We start from the raw sequence: 14,495 nt of genomic DNA on the forward strand, positions 1-14,495 counted from the left end.
ACCAAACTCACGTCCTGCTCCTCCTGTCCCTACCCCCCAGTTCTGTATCGCACAGAGCTATACTAATCCCCAGGATCTCTGGCCCTCTGGCCTCTAGGTCCTGAGTCTTGCTGTGGCACTACCTCTTGCCAGACAAACCCTCTCGCCAAGGTTTCAGCTGCCCCCGGAAGCTCTCCCTTGCAGTAGAAGCCTCTGACTTCTGAGCTATACCATCCGTGCCTGCTCCCATTTTCAGTCCAGCCCAAGGAGTGGTAGCAGCTTTCTGCTGTTGCGAATCTTTTGCATTCCCTCACCAGCACCTGTTTGGTCTCTGAGCCCTTCCATCACTTGAGAAACCAATTCTCTTGATTTAGTCAATCCCTTCTATAAGAACTAGAATTTTTTCCGTGGCTGATCTGATTAATAACACATGTAAGTATCCATTCAACACTTGCTGTGCATTATCTCATTTAATCCTTACACAGCTTTGAGTTTAAAGAAAATATTCCCATGTGATGTGAGATGATTTGCTCAGATCAGGCAACAATGAGAGCACAGAGTCCAACACCTAAGTGGTCTGACTCAAGCCAAGACTCTCCACCCCGACGCTGTAATAGCCTTCCAGTGGGAAACACTAGGAGGTTCAGAGAAAAGTTCACTGGTTACTCTTCCTGATGGGGATCTAACTATGGTTCTCCATTGGTGGATGGGGCACAAGAGGCCCGGAACAAATGACAGGAATTGGCAGAGGTTGGCTTTAGGCCAGTGGGTTCCTGACAAACAGCATCAGCACCAGCACTACCTGAAAACCTGTCAGAAGTGCAAATCCAAGATCCTTGGCCCTCAACTACTGGCTCTGAGAGCAGGACCCACCAACCTCCTCCAACAAGCTCTCAGATTGATCTTAATGCATACCGGAGTTTGATGATCCCTACTTAAGATCGCCTAATTGTTGAAAGAATGCTGCCATTATTTTAATTAAAAGCCACATTAATGAGTGATAGAAATATATTTTACTTTATGATATAATTTACATATACAGCATTCACTCTATATAGAAAATAGCGACTGATTTTCAGTTAGGGAGGCCTAGGTTGGTCTTAGCTCTGTCTTTAACCAGCAGTGAGAACTTGGCCAACTCACTTTACCTATCTAGGCCTCTATTTCCCTATCTGTAAAAATAAAGCTGTGAGTCTAAATAGTGGCACACACTCTGACATGATTTAGTGGAATGAGTGAGACTACTCAATCCCCTGGTTCTCCACAGTGACAACCCACAACATAACTGGTGACTGCAGAGCATTGCAATTAAGGACTGGTCCCTTGTGTCATCAGTGACCATGGCCAAGAATGCATTAGCAGAATTAAGGCCCATTACACTAGCTGATGTCTTAAAGCTACATCACTTCACTTGATCACTTGATCACTTCAGGTGAATCAAAATGGAAGTGACATTCCTGATAATGTGAAGAAGAGTATACTTGGAAATGACATTTGTCTATCTAACACATGAGGCACTGAGTCAGAGGACGTAGCCCACAAAATCCTGTGGGGCATGGCAGGAGGCAAGCCAGTGTGGCATGTTAAGAGCAGATACCGTATCAACCCATTAGAAACTTTTTCTTCTCAACTTCCCCCTTAAAAAGTCTGACTACAAATTAAGAATTTTGAAAAGACTTAAATGTAAGACTAGAAACCATGAAACTCCTAGAAGAAAACATAGGAAAAAAACATAGGAAAAAAAAAAAAAACCTAGGAAAAAAGGACATAGGTCTTGACAAACATTTTTTGGCTATGACCCCTAAAGCACAAGCAACAAAGTAAATAATAAACGTGGGACTCTATCAACTAAAGAGCTTCTTCAAAGCAAAGGAAACTATCAACAAAATGAAAAGGCTATCTATGGAATGGAAGAAAATGTTTGCTACCTATAGATCCAATAAGGGGTTAATGTCCAAAATACATAAAGAACTCATTCCACTCAATGGCAAAAAGAACCTAAAGAATCCTTAAATAGGCAGAAGTCCTGAACAGAAATTTTTCCTTAGAAAACAAATAGCTGAAGGTGCATGAGAAGGTGGCCTATGTCACTAACCACTAGGGAAATACAAGTCAAAACCACAATGCGATAGCACTTCACACCTGTTAGAATGGTTATTAATAGCAAGTGACATAACCGAGACAGGGTCATGGTTGTATTTGGGAGGGGAAGGAATGACGTAACAATAATTCACGAACAACACACCCCTGAAAGAATCCTAGAACCCGAGAGTGGGGCTGAAGTACTCAGTGCCCCCACAGAGCACCAGGCAGACTACCCTCCATGGGTGAGAGGACCAATTCAGGCCAGTGCGTCGCCAGACCAAGAGATCTCCCCTGACCCTACACTTCCTCCAGCGCAGAAGGGGAGGCCATGGGTGATATCTACCCCTCACAGCACTGGGGGTCGGTCATTTCTGGAAAGACTCTTTCTGCTTTTGTCTCAGAGATCACAGGGAATTCTATAGGACTCAGCCACTGGCAACCGAACTGTAACACAGAGAGGAGTAGGGGTTTCCCTCAACCAACACTTGGATGTTGGCAGACAAAACTCCTACCTGTAGAGCCCAAGCAGTAGCTCCCACCCAGGAGTTCTGCTTCTCTGCAGAGCCATGTCTGGGGTGCTGTCTGACCAGGGTACTTATCAGGGTACAGGGATACCTGATCATTAGGAACTTCAAACAAAAGGCTTTGCCAGCCCTGAAGTCTGGTCTGTCCCCAACCGCAGAGAAAGACTGAGTCACAGTCCCTTCCACTACAGAGGGTCCACAGGCTCATCTGACAGGAAGGGCTGAGAATACTGCAGGCCAAGCTGATCTCCCTCAGAGCAGAGCCAATGGCTCTGTTTGACCAGAGAACCTGGTGCACAGGTCTGCTTAAGTCAAGACCACTAAAAACATTAATGGCCTTAGAGCTACTTCACCCAGTGCACTAGGCAGAGAAACTAATTCATGTACGGTCTTACTGCTGAATATAATCTTCAGCCTTCCTGACCAGGGAACTTTACCAAAACTCACAGGAAGCTACAGAGCCCATCCAATAGCCTTGTTTACAGGTGGACTTGCATAGAGGGCACAGGTCATGGCTTTTCCTGACTACACAATACAACCAGTAGTGTATACCATTGCTTAAATTGGGTCCCAAAACAATGAGCCAAGCAGGCCCTGGGACCTATCTGGCTGCCCTGCCAGGGCAGGGAAATTAATTCACAGCCCCATGTACTGCTGAATATGGGACCCAATCCCACTGTCTAGCAAGCCTGACCAGAAAATCCAGGCAACTGCGGAGCCCATCCTACAGCCTCACTTGGCCAGGGAACACAACAGCAGTCCTATCCAGCTGTTCTCAGTTAGTGTCATACCATCCCTCCCACTCCTCCTGATGACCTCGGAGCTTGAACAGTTGCCTCACCCCAAAATAGATGCTAATACCAGGCCCCATCTGCCCAAGAACGTTACCAGCAGACATGTCCCAAAATCTGAGCTGAACTGACTCATGAAAATCTGTCTCTGCCAAAGAGAACCATTACATTCTGGAAAATGAAACCAGTCACTCAAATGTGCAGATACTGGTGGAAGAAGTAAACGGTCATGAAACATCAGGTCAATATGACCCCACCAAAGGGAACTAATAAAACTCTTAATAACTGACCCTAAAGAAATGGAGATCTATGTAGTGTTGGACAAAAAATTCAAAATAATCCTCTTAAAGAATTTTAAGGAATTAGAAGAATGCACAACTAAATGAAATGCATGGACAACATGAAAGTCAACAACAAAAAAGAGAAACCATTAAAAAAAAATAGATATTCTACAATGGAAAAATATCAGTGAAGGGGTGCCTGGGTGGCTCAGCGCGCCTCTGCCTTCGGCTAGGTCATGACCTCAGGGTCCTGGGATCGAGCCCCACATCAGGTTCTCTCCTCAGCAGAGAACCTGCTTCTCCCTCTCTCTGCCTACTTGTGATCTCTCTTTCTCTCTCTGTCAAATAAAAAAATAAAATCTAAAAAAAAAAAAAAAGAAAGAAAGAAAGAAAAATATAAGTGAAGTATTCAATAAGGAGCTTCAAAAGCAGACTAAACCATGCAGAAGAAAGATAGTTAATTTTGAATGTCTAATATTTCAAATTGTTCAGTCAGTTAGAGGAGCAAAGAGAAAGAAGAACCAAGAAGAGTGAAGAAAGCCTACGAAATGTATAAAACACAAAGAAACATTATTATCATTATGGGAATCCCAGAGGAACAAGACAAGGGAATGACAGAAGGGATATTTAAAGGAATAATGGTTGAAAACTCCCCCAAAATGGGAAGAGAAATAAACATTAAGATCCAAGAGGCAAAAGGACCATAAAAAGGCTGAAGCCAAATAGGGCTACATTAAGATACATTATTATTAAATTGTCAAAAGTCAAAGACAAAGAATTTCAAAAGCAGCAAGAGAAAAGTTAACTACAATAATTTTTTAAAGATTTATTTATTTATTTATTTATTTATTTGACAGAGATCACAAGTAGGCTGAGAGGCAGGCAGAGAGAGAGAGGGGGAAGCAGGCTCCCTGCTGAGCAGAGAGCCTGTTGTGGGGCTCGATCCCAGGACTCTGGGATCATGATCCAAGCCGAAGGCAGAGGCTTTTACCCACTGAGCCACCCAGGCGTCCCAACTACAATAAATTTTATCAACGGTTTCTATACACAAACTTCCAGGCCAGGAGATAACATAATGATATATCCAAAATATTGGAAGAAAAAAACCTGTTAACAAAGAACACTATACCTAGCATAGCTGTCCTTCAGAAATGGAGGAAGGAAAAGACTTTCCAAAACAAACAAAACCTGAGGTAATTCATCACCACTAGACTTTCCTTACAAGAAATGCTGAAGGGAGTTTTTTGAGTGAAACTAAAAGGACACTATTTAACATCATAAAAACTTAAGAAGGCTCTGTCAAACTCACTAGTAATGGTAAAACCACAGTCACAGGTGGATTCCATAATATGGCAATGGTTGTAATTCACTTACGATTCTAGTTTAAAAGTAAAAAAAAAAAATACAATAATCCAAATACAGCTTTCTGTTATTAAACAGAATAAAAAAACAGACAAACTGTAACATTGCTAATCTAAAACCTGAGGAGAAGGAGAAATAATAGTGTAAAGGCCAGGAATTCTATTGAATTATTGGTTTAAAATAAGGCACTGTAGTTTTTTTGAGATGTTTTATGAATAACTCATGGTAACTTGGGAAAAATCTGAAGTAATTTCACAAGAAACTCTCAGGGAAAACTGCATTGTATGAAGAGCCTATGCTCACCTCTTCCCATGGATTCAACTGGATGACACCCACATCAGACAACACCTAGGAAAAACCAGCAAAAACTGGCAGAACAGATTCCTCACAGCTAAATGTAGAGAAGAGGCCACATCAAAGTGCATAGGAAGGGCAGAGACACCATCAGGAGCTAAAGAGGCCCATGGGATTGTCCACAGGAGGAAAGGACACCACAGGCACAGGAAGGTGAAAGAAACAGACCCTCACACCAGGCACTCTAGGCATGGGGAACCTACACAGGGAAGACAAGCCTCAGTGATATTTGAAGCTTTGAAAACTAGAGGGGCCAAAATTCTGGAGTTTTTACAGTAAGCAAGCTTAACACTGGAACTTTAAAAATCTGCAATCTTGGCTCTTGGAGACCCAAAGCGTAAGCGGAAACGGAGTTGGACTCCCTGCTCTTCCAGAGACAGCACAGCAGACAGGCCTACTGAAATATGACATAGAGGCCACAGCTCTCAAGATCATATGCTGGTGGAGGGTGGGCAGGGATTATCTGGACACTTCTCCAAGAACAACAGAGGTTTTCCTCCCCTGCTTCTCAGCCTAGATACATGGACACCTAGAGGAACCAAGGCAGCACCAACACTCTCCCCTTAGTTTGTGCTAACAGTGCCCTGCCCCTGCATTCTCCAGAAGACATGACCCCTGTAGCCAGGCCTTTAGTCCAGGTCCCCAGGTCCCCTCCCACAGCAGACCTGTGAATAGCTTGGTAACACTGCCACCCTGCTCCTGAGTTTTCCTGCAAACTTGCCCAGTCCAACATGCCTTTAGCAGGAGCCTATCTGAACCAATGCCATAAGTCTGGCAGCATAAGCAGCGCCACCAGGGGAGAGCACCACTAGGAAGTGACTCCTAGCCTGGGGAGAAGGCAAGATAAGCACACACACCAGTCCAAATGTGGCCCCCACAGTGAGCTGGTGGAAGGCATCTCCTCTAACCTCAGGGCCTGCTTAGCAGTGAAAGCATCTCAAAGGCTAACACAGGGAAAATGCCCTGCAGGTCCATGCTATCGCATCTCTGGCAAAATGCCTGATCTGACAACTCAGGGCCAGTGTGGCCCCAGACTAGCCAACTAACAACACAGGAACTAAACCCTGCCCACAACAGACAAAGTGAGCTATTGCAGAAGACTGGACTGAAGGAGAAGGTGGCTCGGCCACAACAATAGGGCACATGCAACACACACAGGAGACATTCCTGAAGTGCCAGGTTTGGGTGAACAGGGACACTGCACAGCAGGCCACTACAGGAACTCTTCTTAATAAGGCCATTACTTTCAAAAAGCAGGTTAGACAAAATAAGGAAACAAAGAAGTATCTCCCAAATAAAAGAACAGGACAAAAATCACAGCAAAAGAGCTAAATGAAACAGATAAGTAGTAGTATGTCTGATTGAGAATTTACAATAATGGTCATAAAGATACTCACTTGACTTGAGAATATAGAGTGAAGAACCTCAACTAAGACACAGAAAACATAAAGAACCAATCAGAGATGAAGAATGCAGAAAGTGAAATTAAAAATACACCAGGCAGAATAAGTAGTAAACTAGCAAAAGCCCAAGAATAGTTCAGTCACCTGGAAGGCACAGTAATGGAAAGCAATCAACCTGAACAGAGGAGAGAAAAAAAAAATAATAAAAAATGAAAATAGACTAAGGGAACTCAACCAGACCCTCAAGTGTAATACCATTCTCATTATAGGGATCCCAAAAGAAGAAGAGAAAGGGGAACAGAAAAATTATTTGAAGAAATAATAGCTAAAAACTTTCCAAATTTGGAGAAGGAAACAGAAATACAGATCTAGGAGCACAGAAAACACATAACAGAATGAACCCAGAAAGATGCACACCAAAACGCATAATAATTAATATGGCAAAAAGAGAATTTTTTAAAGAGGAGGGGCAAAGAAAACAATGACATAGAAGGGAAACTCCATAACACTGTCATTGGATTTTTCAGCAGGATCTCTGCAGGCCAGAAGAGACAAATATATATAACATAAAGGGAATAAATAGGTGAGAAAAAAAATTTAACAATTGTAAATATTTATGCAACCAACATGAGTATCTAAATTACATAAAGCAGTTAAAAATACACATTGAAAAGTAATTGATAGTGATACAGTAATACCAGGGGATATTAACACTTCACTTACATCAATGGATCGATTGTCCAATCAGAAAATCAACAAGGAAACAGTGGCTTTGAATGACACATTGGACCAGGTGGATCTAACAGATATTCAGAATATTCCATTCTAAAATGGCAGAATACACAATCTTTTCAAGTACACACAGAACATTCTCCAGAATAGATTACGAATTTCAAATGTCAATATAATCAAAAGGATGAAATCATAAGTGGAATTAAAGAAACAAAACAGATGAACAAGGGGAAGGGAAGAAAGAATAAAATCAAAATTGAGAAGGAGACAAACCATAAGAGACTCTAAAATGTAGAAAACAAACTGAGGGTTGCTGGAGGGGAGGTGGGTGAGGCAAAGGGATAACTGGATGATGGGTATTGAGGACAGCACCTGATGTAATGAGTGCTAGGTGTTATATGCTACTGATATATCACTAAATTCTACCTCTGAAACTTAAAAAAAAAATTAAGTCAGACCATGCATCTGTTTTGACAACACCATGAAATCAGAAGTCAACCACAAGAAATCTGGAAAGAACGCAGATACATACAGGTTTAAATAACATGCTACACAAACCCTAAATTGGTCAATCAGGAAATCATAGAAGACCTCAAAAAATACATGGAGACAAATGAAACTGAAAACACAATGGTCACAAATTTAGGGATGCCCTAAAAGCTGTTCTAAGAGGGCAATTTATAGCAATAAAGGCCTACCTCAAGAAGAAAAATCTGAAATAACCTAACCTTAAAGCTAAAGGACCTAGAACAAGAAAACAAAAAGAACTCAAAACTGGTAGAAGGAAATAATAAAAATTAGAGCAGAAATGAGCAAAGCAGAAACTAAAGAAAAAAATAGAGTAGATGAATGAAACCAGGATTAGGTGTTTGGAAGGATCAACAAAACTTATAAATCTTTATCTAGAATCCAAAAAGAGAGGGAGAGAGAGAGAGAGAACTCAAAGTCAGAAATGAAAGAGAAATACAACTGACATCACAAAAATACAAAAAATTCTAAGAGAGCATTATGAAAAATTATATGCCAACAAACTATCTAGAAGAAATGGATAAATTCCTAAAAATGTACAAATGGATAAATTCCTAAAAATGTACAACCTATTCAAACTGAAGCAGGAAGAAAGAGAAAATTTGAAGAGACCAATTTCCAGCAACAAAATTGAATTAGTCACAAAAAACTCCCAACAGGGCACCCAGATGGCTCAGTTGGTTAAGTGACTGCCTTCAGCTCAGGTCATGATCCTGGAGTTCCAGGATTGAGTTCCACATCAGGCTCCCTGCTCAGCTCCCCCCCTCTCTCATTCTTTCTCTCATATAAATAAATAAAATCTTAAAAAAAAACAAAAAAACAAGACAAACAAACAAAACTCCCAAAAGATACAAGTCTAGGGCCAGAAGTCTTCACAGGTCAACTCTACCAACTATTTAGTGAAGAGTAAATACCTATTCTTCTTAAACTATTCCAAAAAAAGAGAAGAGGAAGGAAAACTTCCAAATTCATTCTATGAGGCCAGTATTACCTAGTACCAAAATGACATAAAGACACCCACAAAAAAAGAGAACTAGAGGCCAATATCTCTGATGATCACAGATGCAAAAATGCTCAATAAAATATTAGCAAACCGAACAATACATTTAAAAAATCATTCACCATTATCAAGCAGGATTTACACTCCCAGGATGTAAGGGTGGTTGAATATTCATAAATCAATCAATGTAATACATCACATTAAGAAGAGAAAGGATAAAATTCATATGATCATTTCAATAGATGCAGAGAAAGCATGTGACAATGTACAACATCCATTCATGATAAAAAATAACCTCAATAAAAGAGGCTTAGAAGGAACATACCTCAACATATTAAGGCCATATATATATAAAAATCCCACAGCTAACATCATACTCTATGGTGGAAAAACTGGAAGCTTTTCCCCTAAGGTCAGGAAGAAGATAAGGATGTCCACTCTCATCACTTTTATTCAACATAGTAATGGAAGTCCTAGCCACAGCAATATGACAAGAAAAAGAGATAAAATACATCCAAACTGGTAAGGAAGAAGTATAACTTTCACTCTTTGAAGCTAATATGATATTATATACATAGAAAACCCTAAAGACTCCACCAAGAACTTTATCAGTACTGACTGATAAAGTCAGTAAGATCACAGGGTACAAAATCAATAACAAATCTATTACATTCCTATAAACTAATAATAAAGCAGAAAAAGAAATTAAGAAGACATCACATTTACAACTGCACAAAGAATAAAACACCAATAAATTAACTTAACCAAGGAAAAAGACCACTGCTATGAAAACTGTAAAACACTGATGAAAGGAACTGAAGATGACATACAAGAAGATGTTACATGCACACAAGTTGAATATTGTTAAAATGTCCATACTACCCAAAGCAATCTATATGTTTAAAGCAATCCCTACCAAAATACCAATAGCATTAATGACAGAACTAGAACAAACAATCCTAACATTGTAATGGAACCGTAAAAGACCCCACTATTATAATAAAGCTATCTTGAAAAACAAGAACAAAACTGGAGATATCACAATCTCATATTTCAAGATAGACTACAAACCTGTGGTAATCTAACAGTCTGGTCCCAGCACAAAAAGAAACACAGTGATCAATCCAACAGAATAGAGAGCCCAGAAATAAACCCACAACAGTAAGGACAATTAATCTTTGACAAGAAGTCAATATGCAATGGCAACAAGACAGTCTCTTCAACAATGGAGTTGAGAAAACTGGAGAACTACATGCAAAAAAATGAAACTGGACTAGTTTCTTATTCCCTACACAAATATAATTTCACAATGGATTGGAGACATAAATGTGAGACCTGAAACCATAAAACTCCTAGAAGAGAGGACAGGCAGTAATTTCTCTGGCATAGGTCGTAACATTTTTCTAGATATGTCTCCTTCGGCAAGGAAAATAAAAGCAAAAATAAACTATTAGGATTTCATCAAATTAAAACCTTCTGCACAGCAAGGGAAACAATCAACAAAAATAAAGATAGGATGCCTGGGTGGCTCAGTGGGTTAAGTCTCTGCCTTCGGCTCAGGTCATGACCTCAGAGTCCTGGGATAGAGTCCTGAATCAGGCTCTCTGCTCAGCAGGGAACCTGCTCCCCCCTCGTTCTTTCTGTCTCTGCCTGCCTCTCTGCCTACTTGTGATCTCTGTCAAATAAATAAAATCGTAAGAAAAAAAAAAACAACTAAAAGACAAACTACTGAAAAGAGAGAAGACATATGCAAATGAAATATTTAAATAAGGGATTAGCATCCAAAATATATAAAGAACATATACAACACAACACCAAGAAATTAAGCAACCCAAACTAAAAATGAGCAGAAGACCACGTCTCCAAAGAAGACATACAGATAGCCAACAGATACATGAAAATATGTTCAACATCACTCATCATCACATCACTCACATCAGGGAAGTGCAAATCAAAACCATAATGAGATACTACCTCCCACTTTCAGAATAGCTAAAATAAAAACACAAGAAAAGAAGTGTTGGCAAGGATGGGAAGAAAAGACACCCTCTTACATGGCCGGCAGGAATATAAAGTGGTGCAATCACTGTGGAACACGGTTTGGAGGTTCTGCAAAAAATTAAAAATAGAATTACTATATGTTCAGCAATTCCAGTAATTGATATGTACTCAAAGAAGGCAAAAACACTAATTCAAAAACATCTATGAATCCCTCTGTTGACTGCAGCATTATTTACAATAGCTATATTATGGGAGTAGCCCAAGTGTCCATAGCTAGATATGTGGATAAAAAAAATAGTTATAATATATATGCATATATACAATGAAATACTACTCACCCATAAAAAAGAATAAAAATCTTACCATTTGCAACAACATGGACAGATCTAGGCAGCACAATGCTAAGTGGAATGGGTCAATCAGAGAAAGATAAATATTGTATGGTTTCACTTACATGTGGAACTTAAGAAACAAAACAAGCAAATGGGAAAAAAGACTAACCAAAAACAGACTCTTAACCATACAGAAAAAATTGACATTTACCAAGGGGAGGAGGTGTGTAAAAATTAATAATTTTTTTAAAAAAGAATAGTTGAGCAACACATGACATCAAAACACAAGAAAAGACAGCTGGATGGAACAAGGAACAATGGATCTATAAAACAATAACAAAATGCCAAGAGTAAGTCCTTAATTATCAACAACTAACATAAAATTATATTCACCAATAAAAGCACATGGAACAGGTGAACAAACTTAAAAAAAATAGATCCAATAATATGCTGTCTACAAGGGACATATTTTAGCCTTAAGGACACACATAAACTGACAATGACAGTATAAAAATAGGTATTTCAAGCACATGGTAAGCAACAAAAAAGCAAGGGTCGCTTGAAATAAATATTTTTATCCCTTCATTCTCAGCTTACATTCTTATTTGAAGAAAGCTAAAAACATCCCTAACCTGAGGAAAGAGAGACATCCAGATCGAGGAAGTAGAGAGAGCCCCAAGCAAGATGAAAGCAAGCCAAAAATTAGAGATAAAGAGGGACTCTTAAAAGCAGCAAGAGAAAAGCTATTAGTTACATATAAGGAAATGCCCATAAAGCTATGAGCTGATTCATCAGCAGATACTTTGCAAGCCAGAGAGAGTGGCAAGATATATTCAAAGTGCTCAAAGAAAAACAAACTACAACCATGAATACTCTACAGAACTGAAGGAGAGAGAGAGATTTCCAGACAAATGTTAAAGGAGTTTATCACCTTCAATCAGCCTTACAAGAAATGGTAAAGGGGGCGTTCCAGTCTAAGATGGTGAGGTACGAAGACCATGAACTCACCTCCTCCATAGACACACCAAATCTACACTGATTTATACAGAGCAATTCCCCCTGAAGAAGAACTGAGGGCTAACCAAACAGTTTCTGCTCACTGAAAGACAGACCACAAAAAGAATGGCAAGAGAGAGAGAGACATGGTAATGAAGGGAACCTTCACCCCTAATACTGCAAATTGCCGTGGTGAGGAACAGTACTAAGAGACTGTGAGCAGATCTGTCTACCCCAGGGTATGGAGCAAAGGCCTCTGTTTAAAGTGGCAACTCAAATATAAAGGAACCAGGCCTAGAACTGTACCAAAAGGAAAGGTAACTGCTGTACTTCCTCTGAGTTGGAGGGGCTGGAGAGTTGCATGGTTTATGTTTCCCCTCCAACTTAATAGTGTTCATGGGAGCAGGATCTGGGTGTGTTGATGATCTGCCCCCAACCCAGCAAGCACCTGGTCTCTAGCCTACACCAGCCCCAGATCCCTGGGGCCATAGGAAAAAAGCTATAGTTTAAAAGAACAACTAGAATTTAAAAGATCTAGCCCTAAAACCCTCCCAAACAGTGGGGGAGTTGCTGAAATTCTCGGTGGGTCAATGGGGCTGGTTTATGCTCCCTTTCCCCCTTAACAGTACAGACAGACACAAGGTTCAGCCTACCTTCTCAAGGAGTCCTGGGCTCCTAGCCCATACTAGACCCAGATGTCCCACCAGGTGGCCCCAGGGTGGTACATATCAGGACACCCACAGTCAGCGCTCGCTACAGCTCCAGTCATCTTGCCAAAGTGACACAGGCCTAAAGCCTACAGGAGCATTCTAGGCCTCTACCACTTCAGCTCCAGACAACTTGCCAGGGCAGTCCCAGCATAAAGCACCCCAGGACCCCACAGCCCATGCCTGATTCACCTTCAGCTGAGCCACCAGGGCATCACCCTCACAAAGCACCTGGGAACATTTGGCCTGTGCCCACTTTGGCTCCAGCTGCTCTGCCAGGGTACCTCCAAGTAGGGTGCCCCAGAATCCACGCTCTGTTCCCACATAAGCTTCACCTGTCCTGCCAGGTGTTCTTTGCAGTGCCAACCCTAGGATCCCCCAGCTTATATCCACTTAAGCTTCAGCTGTCCTGCCAGGGCATCCTCTGTGCAGAGAGCCCTGGGGCCTCTAACTTGTACCCATGTCAACTTCAGCTGCCGTGGCCCATGCTCACTTATGCTCCAGGAATCTCACCAAGGCAGCACAAAGTTCCGTGGGACCCCCAGCCCCTGCTAACCACAGCTCCAGCCATCCAATCAAAGTCACCAGGCACACACAGTCTACACAGGGATAATCATACACAAGATTATTCCTTCAAGTACAGAAGTAGTTATTTCACCCAATTCATAGAAACAAACAAAAAAAGTCAAACAAAATGAGGAGACAGAGGAGTGTACTCCATATGAAAACAACAACAAAAAAACCCACACACACACACACCTCAGTAAAAGACCTAAATGAAACGGAGATAACAAATCTACCTGACAAAGAGTTCAAAGCAATGTTCATAAAGATGCTCACTGGAATGGAGAGAGGAGTGAATGAACTCTGTGAGAACTTCAAGAAAAACAGAAAATATTAAAAAGAACCACAGTTGAAGACTACAATAACTGAAATGGAAAATACACTGGAAGGAATCAACAGATTTGAAGATGCAGAAAAATGGATGAACAACTTCAAAGACAGTAAAGGAAAACACCAAAGCTGAATAGGAAAAAAAAAAAAGTTAATGAGAATAAGTTATAGATCTCTTGGATAATATCAAGCAAATACTTGCATTACAGGGGTCCTAAAAGGAAATGAGAACTAAAAAGGGATGAAAATTTATTTGAAGAAATAACAGCTACAAACTTCCCCAAGTTGGGAAAGGAAACACATCCAGCTTCAGAAAGTACAGAGCATTCCAAATAAGATGACCCCAGGAGGTCCACACCACGACATATATTAATTCAAATGTCAAAATTTAAAGATACAGAATTTTAAAAGCAGGAGGAGAAAAGCAACTAGTTCTGTACAAGGGAAACCACAAAAGGTTATCAGCTTATTTTTTAGCAGGCCAGAAGGGAGTGGCAGGATATGGTCAAGGTGTTGAAAGGAAATA

This window comes from Mustela lutreola, chromosome 5, assembly GCF_030435805.1.
Source record: "Mustela lutreola isolate mMusLut2 chromosome 5, mMusLut2.pri, whole genome shotgun sequence".
NCBI classification, from domain to species: domain Eukaryota; kingdom Metazoa; phylum Chordata; class Mammalia; order Carnivora; family Mustelidae; genus Mustela; species Mustela lutreola.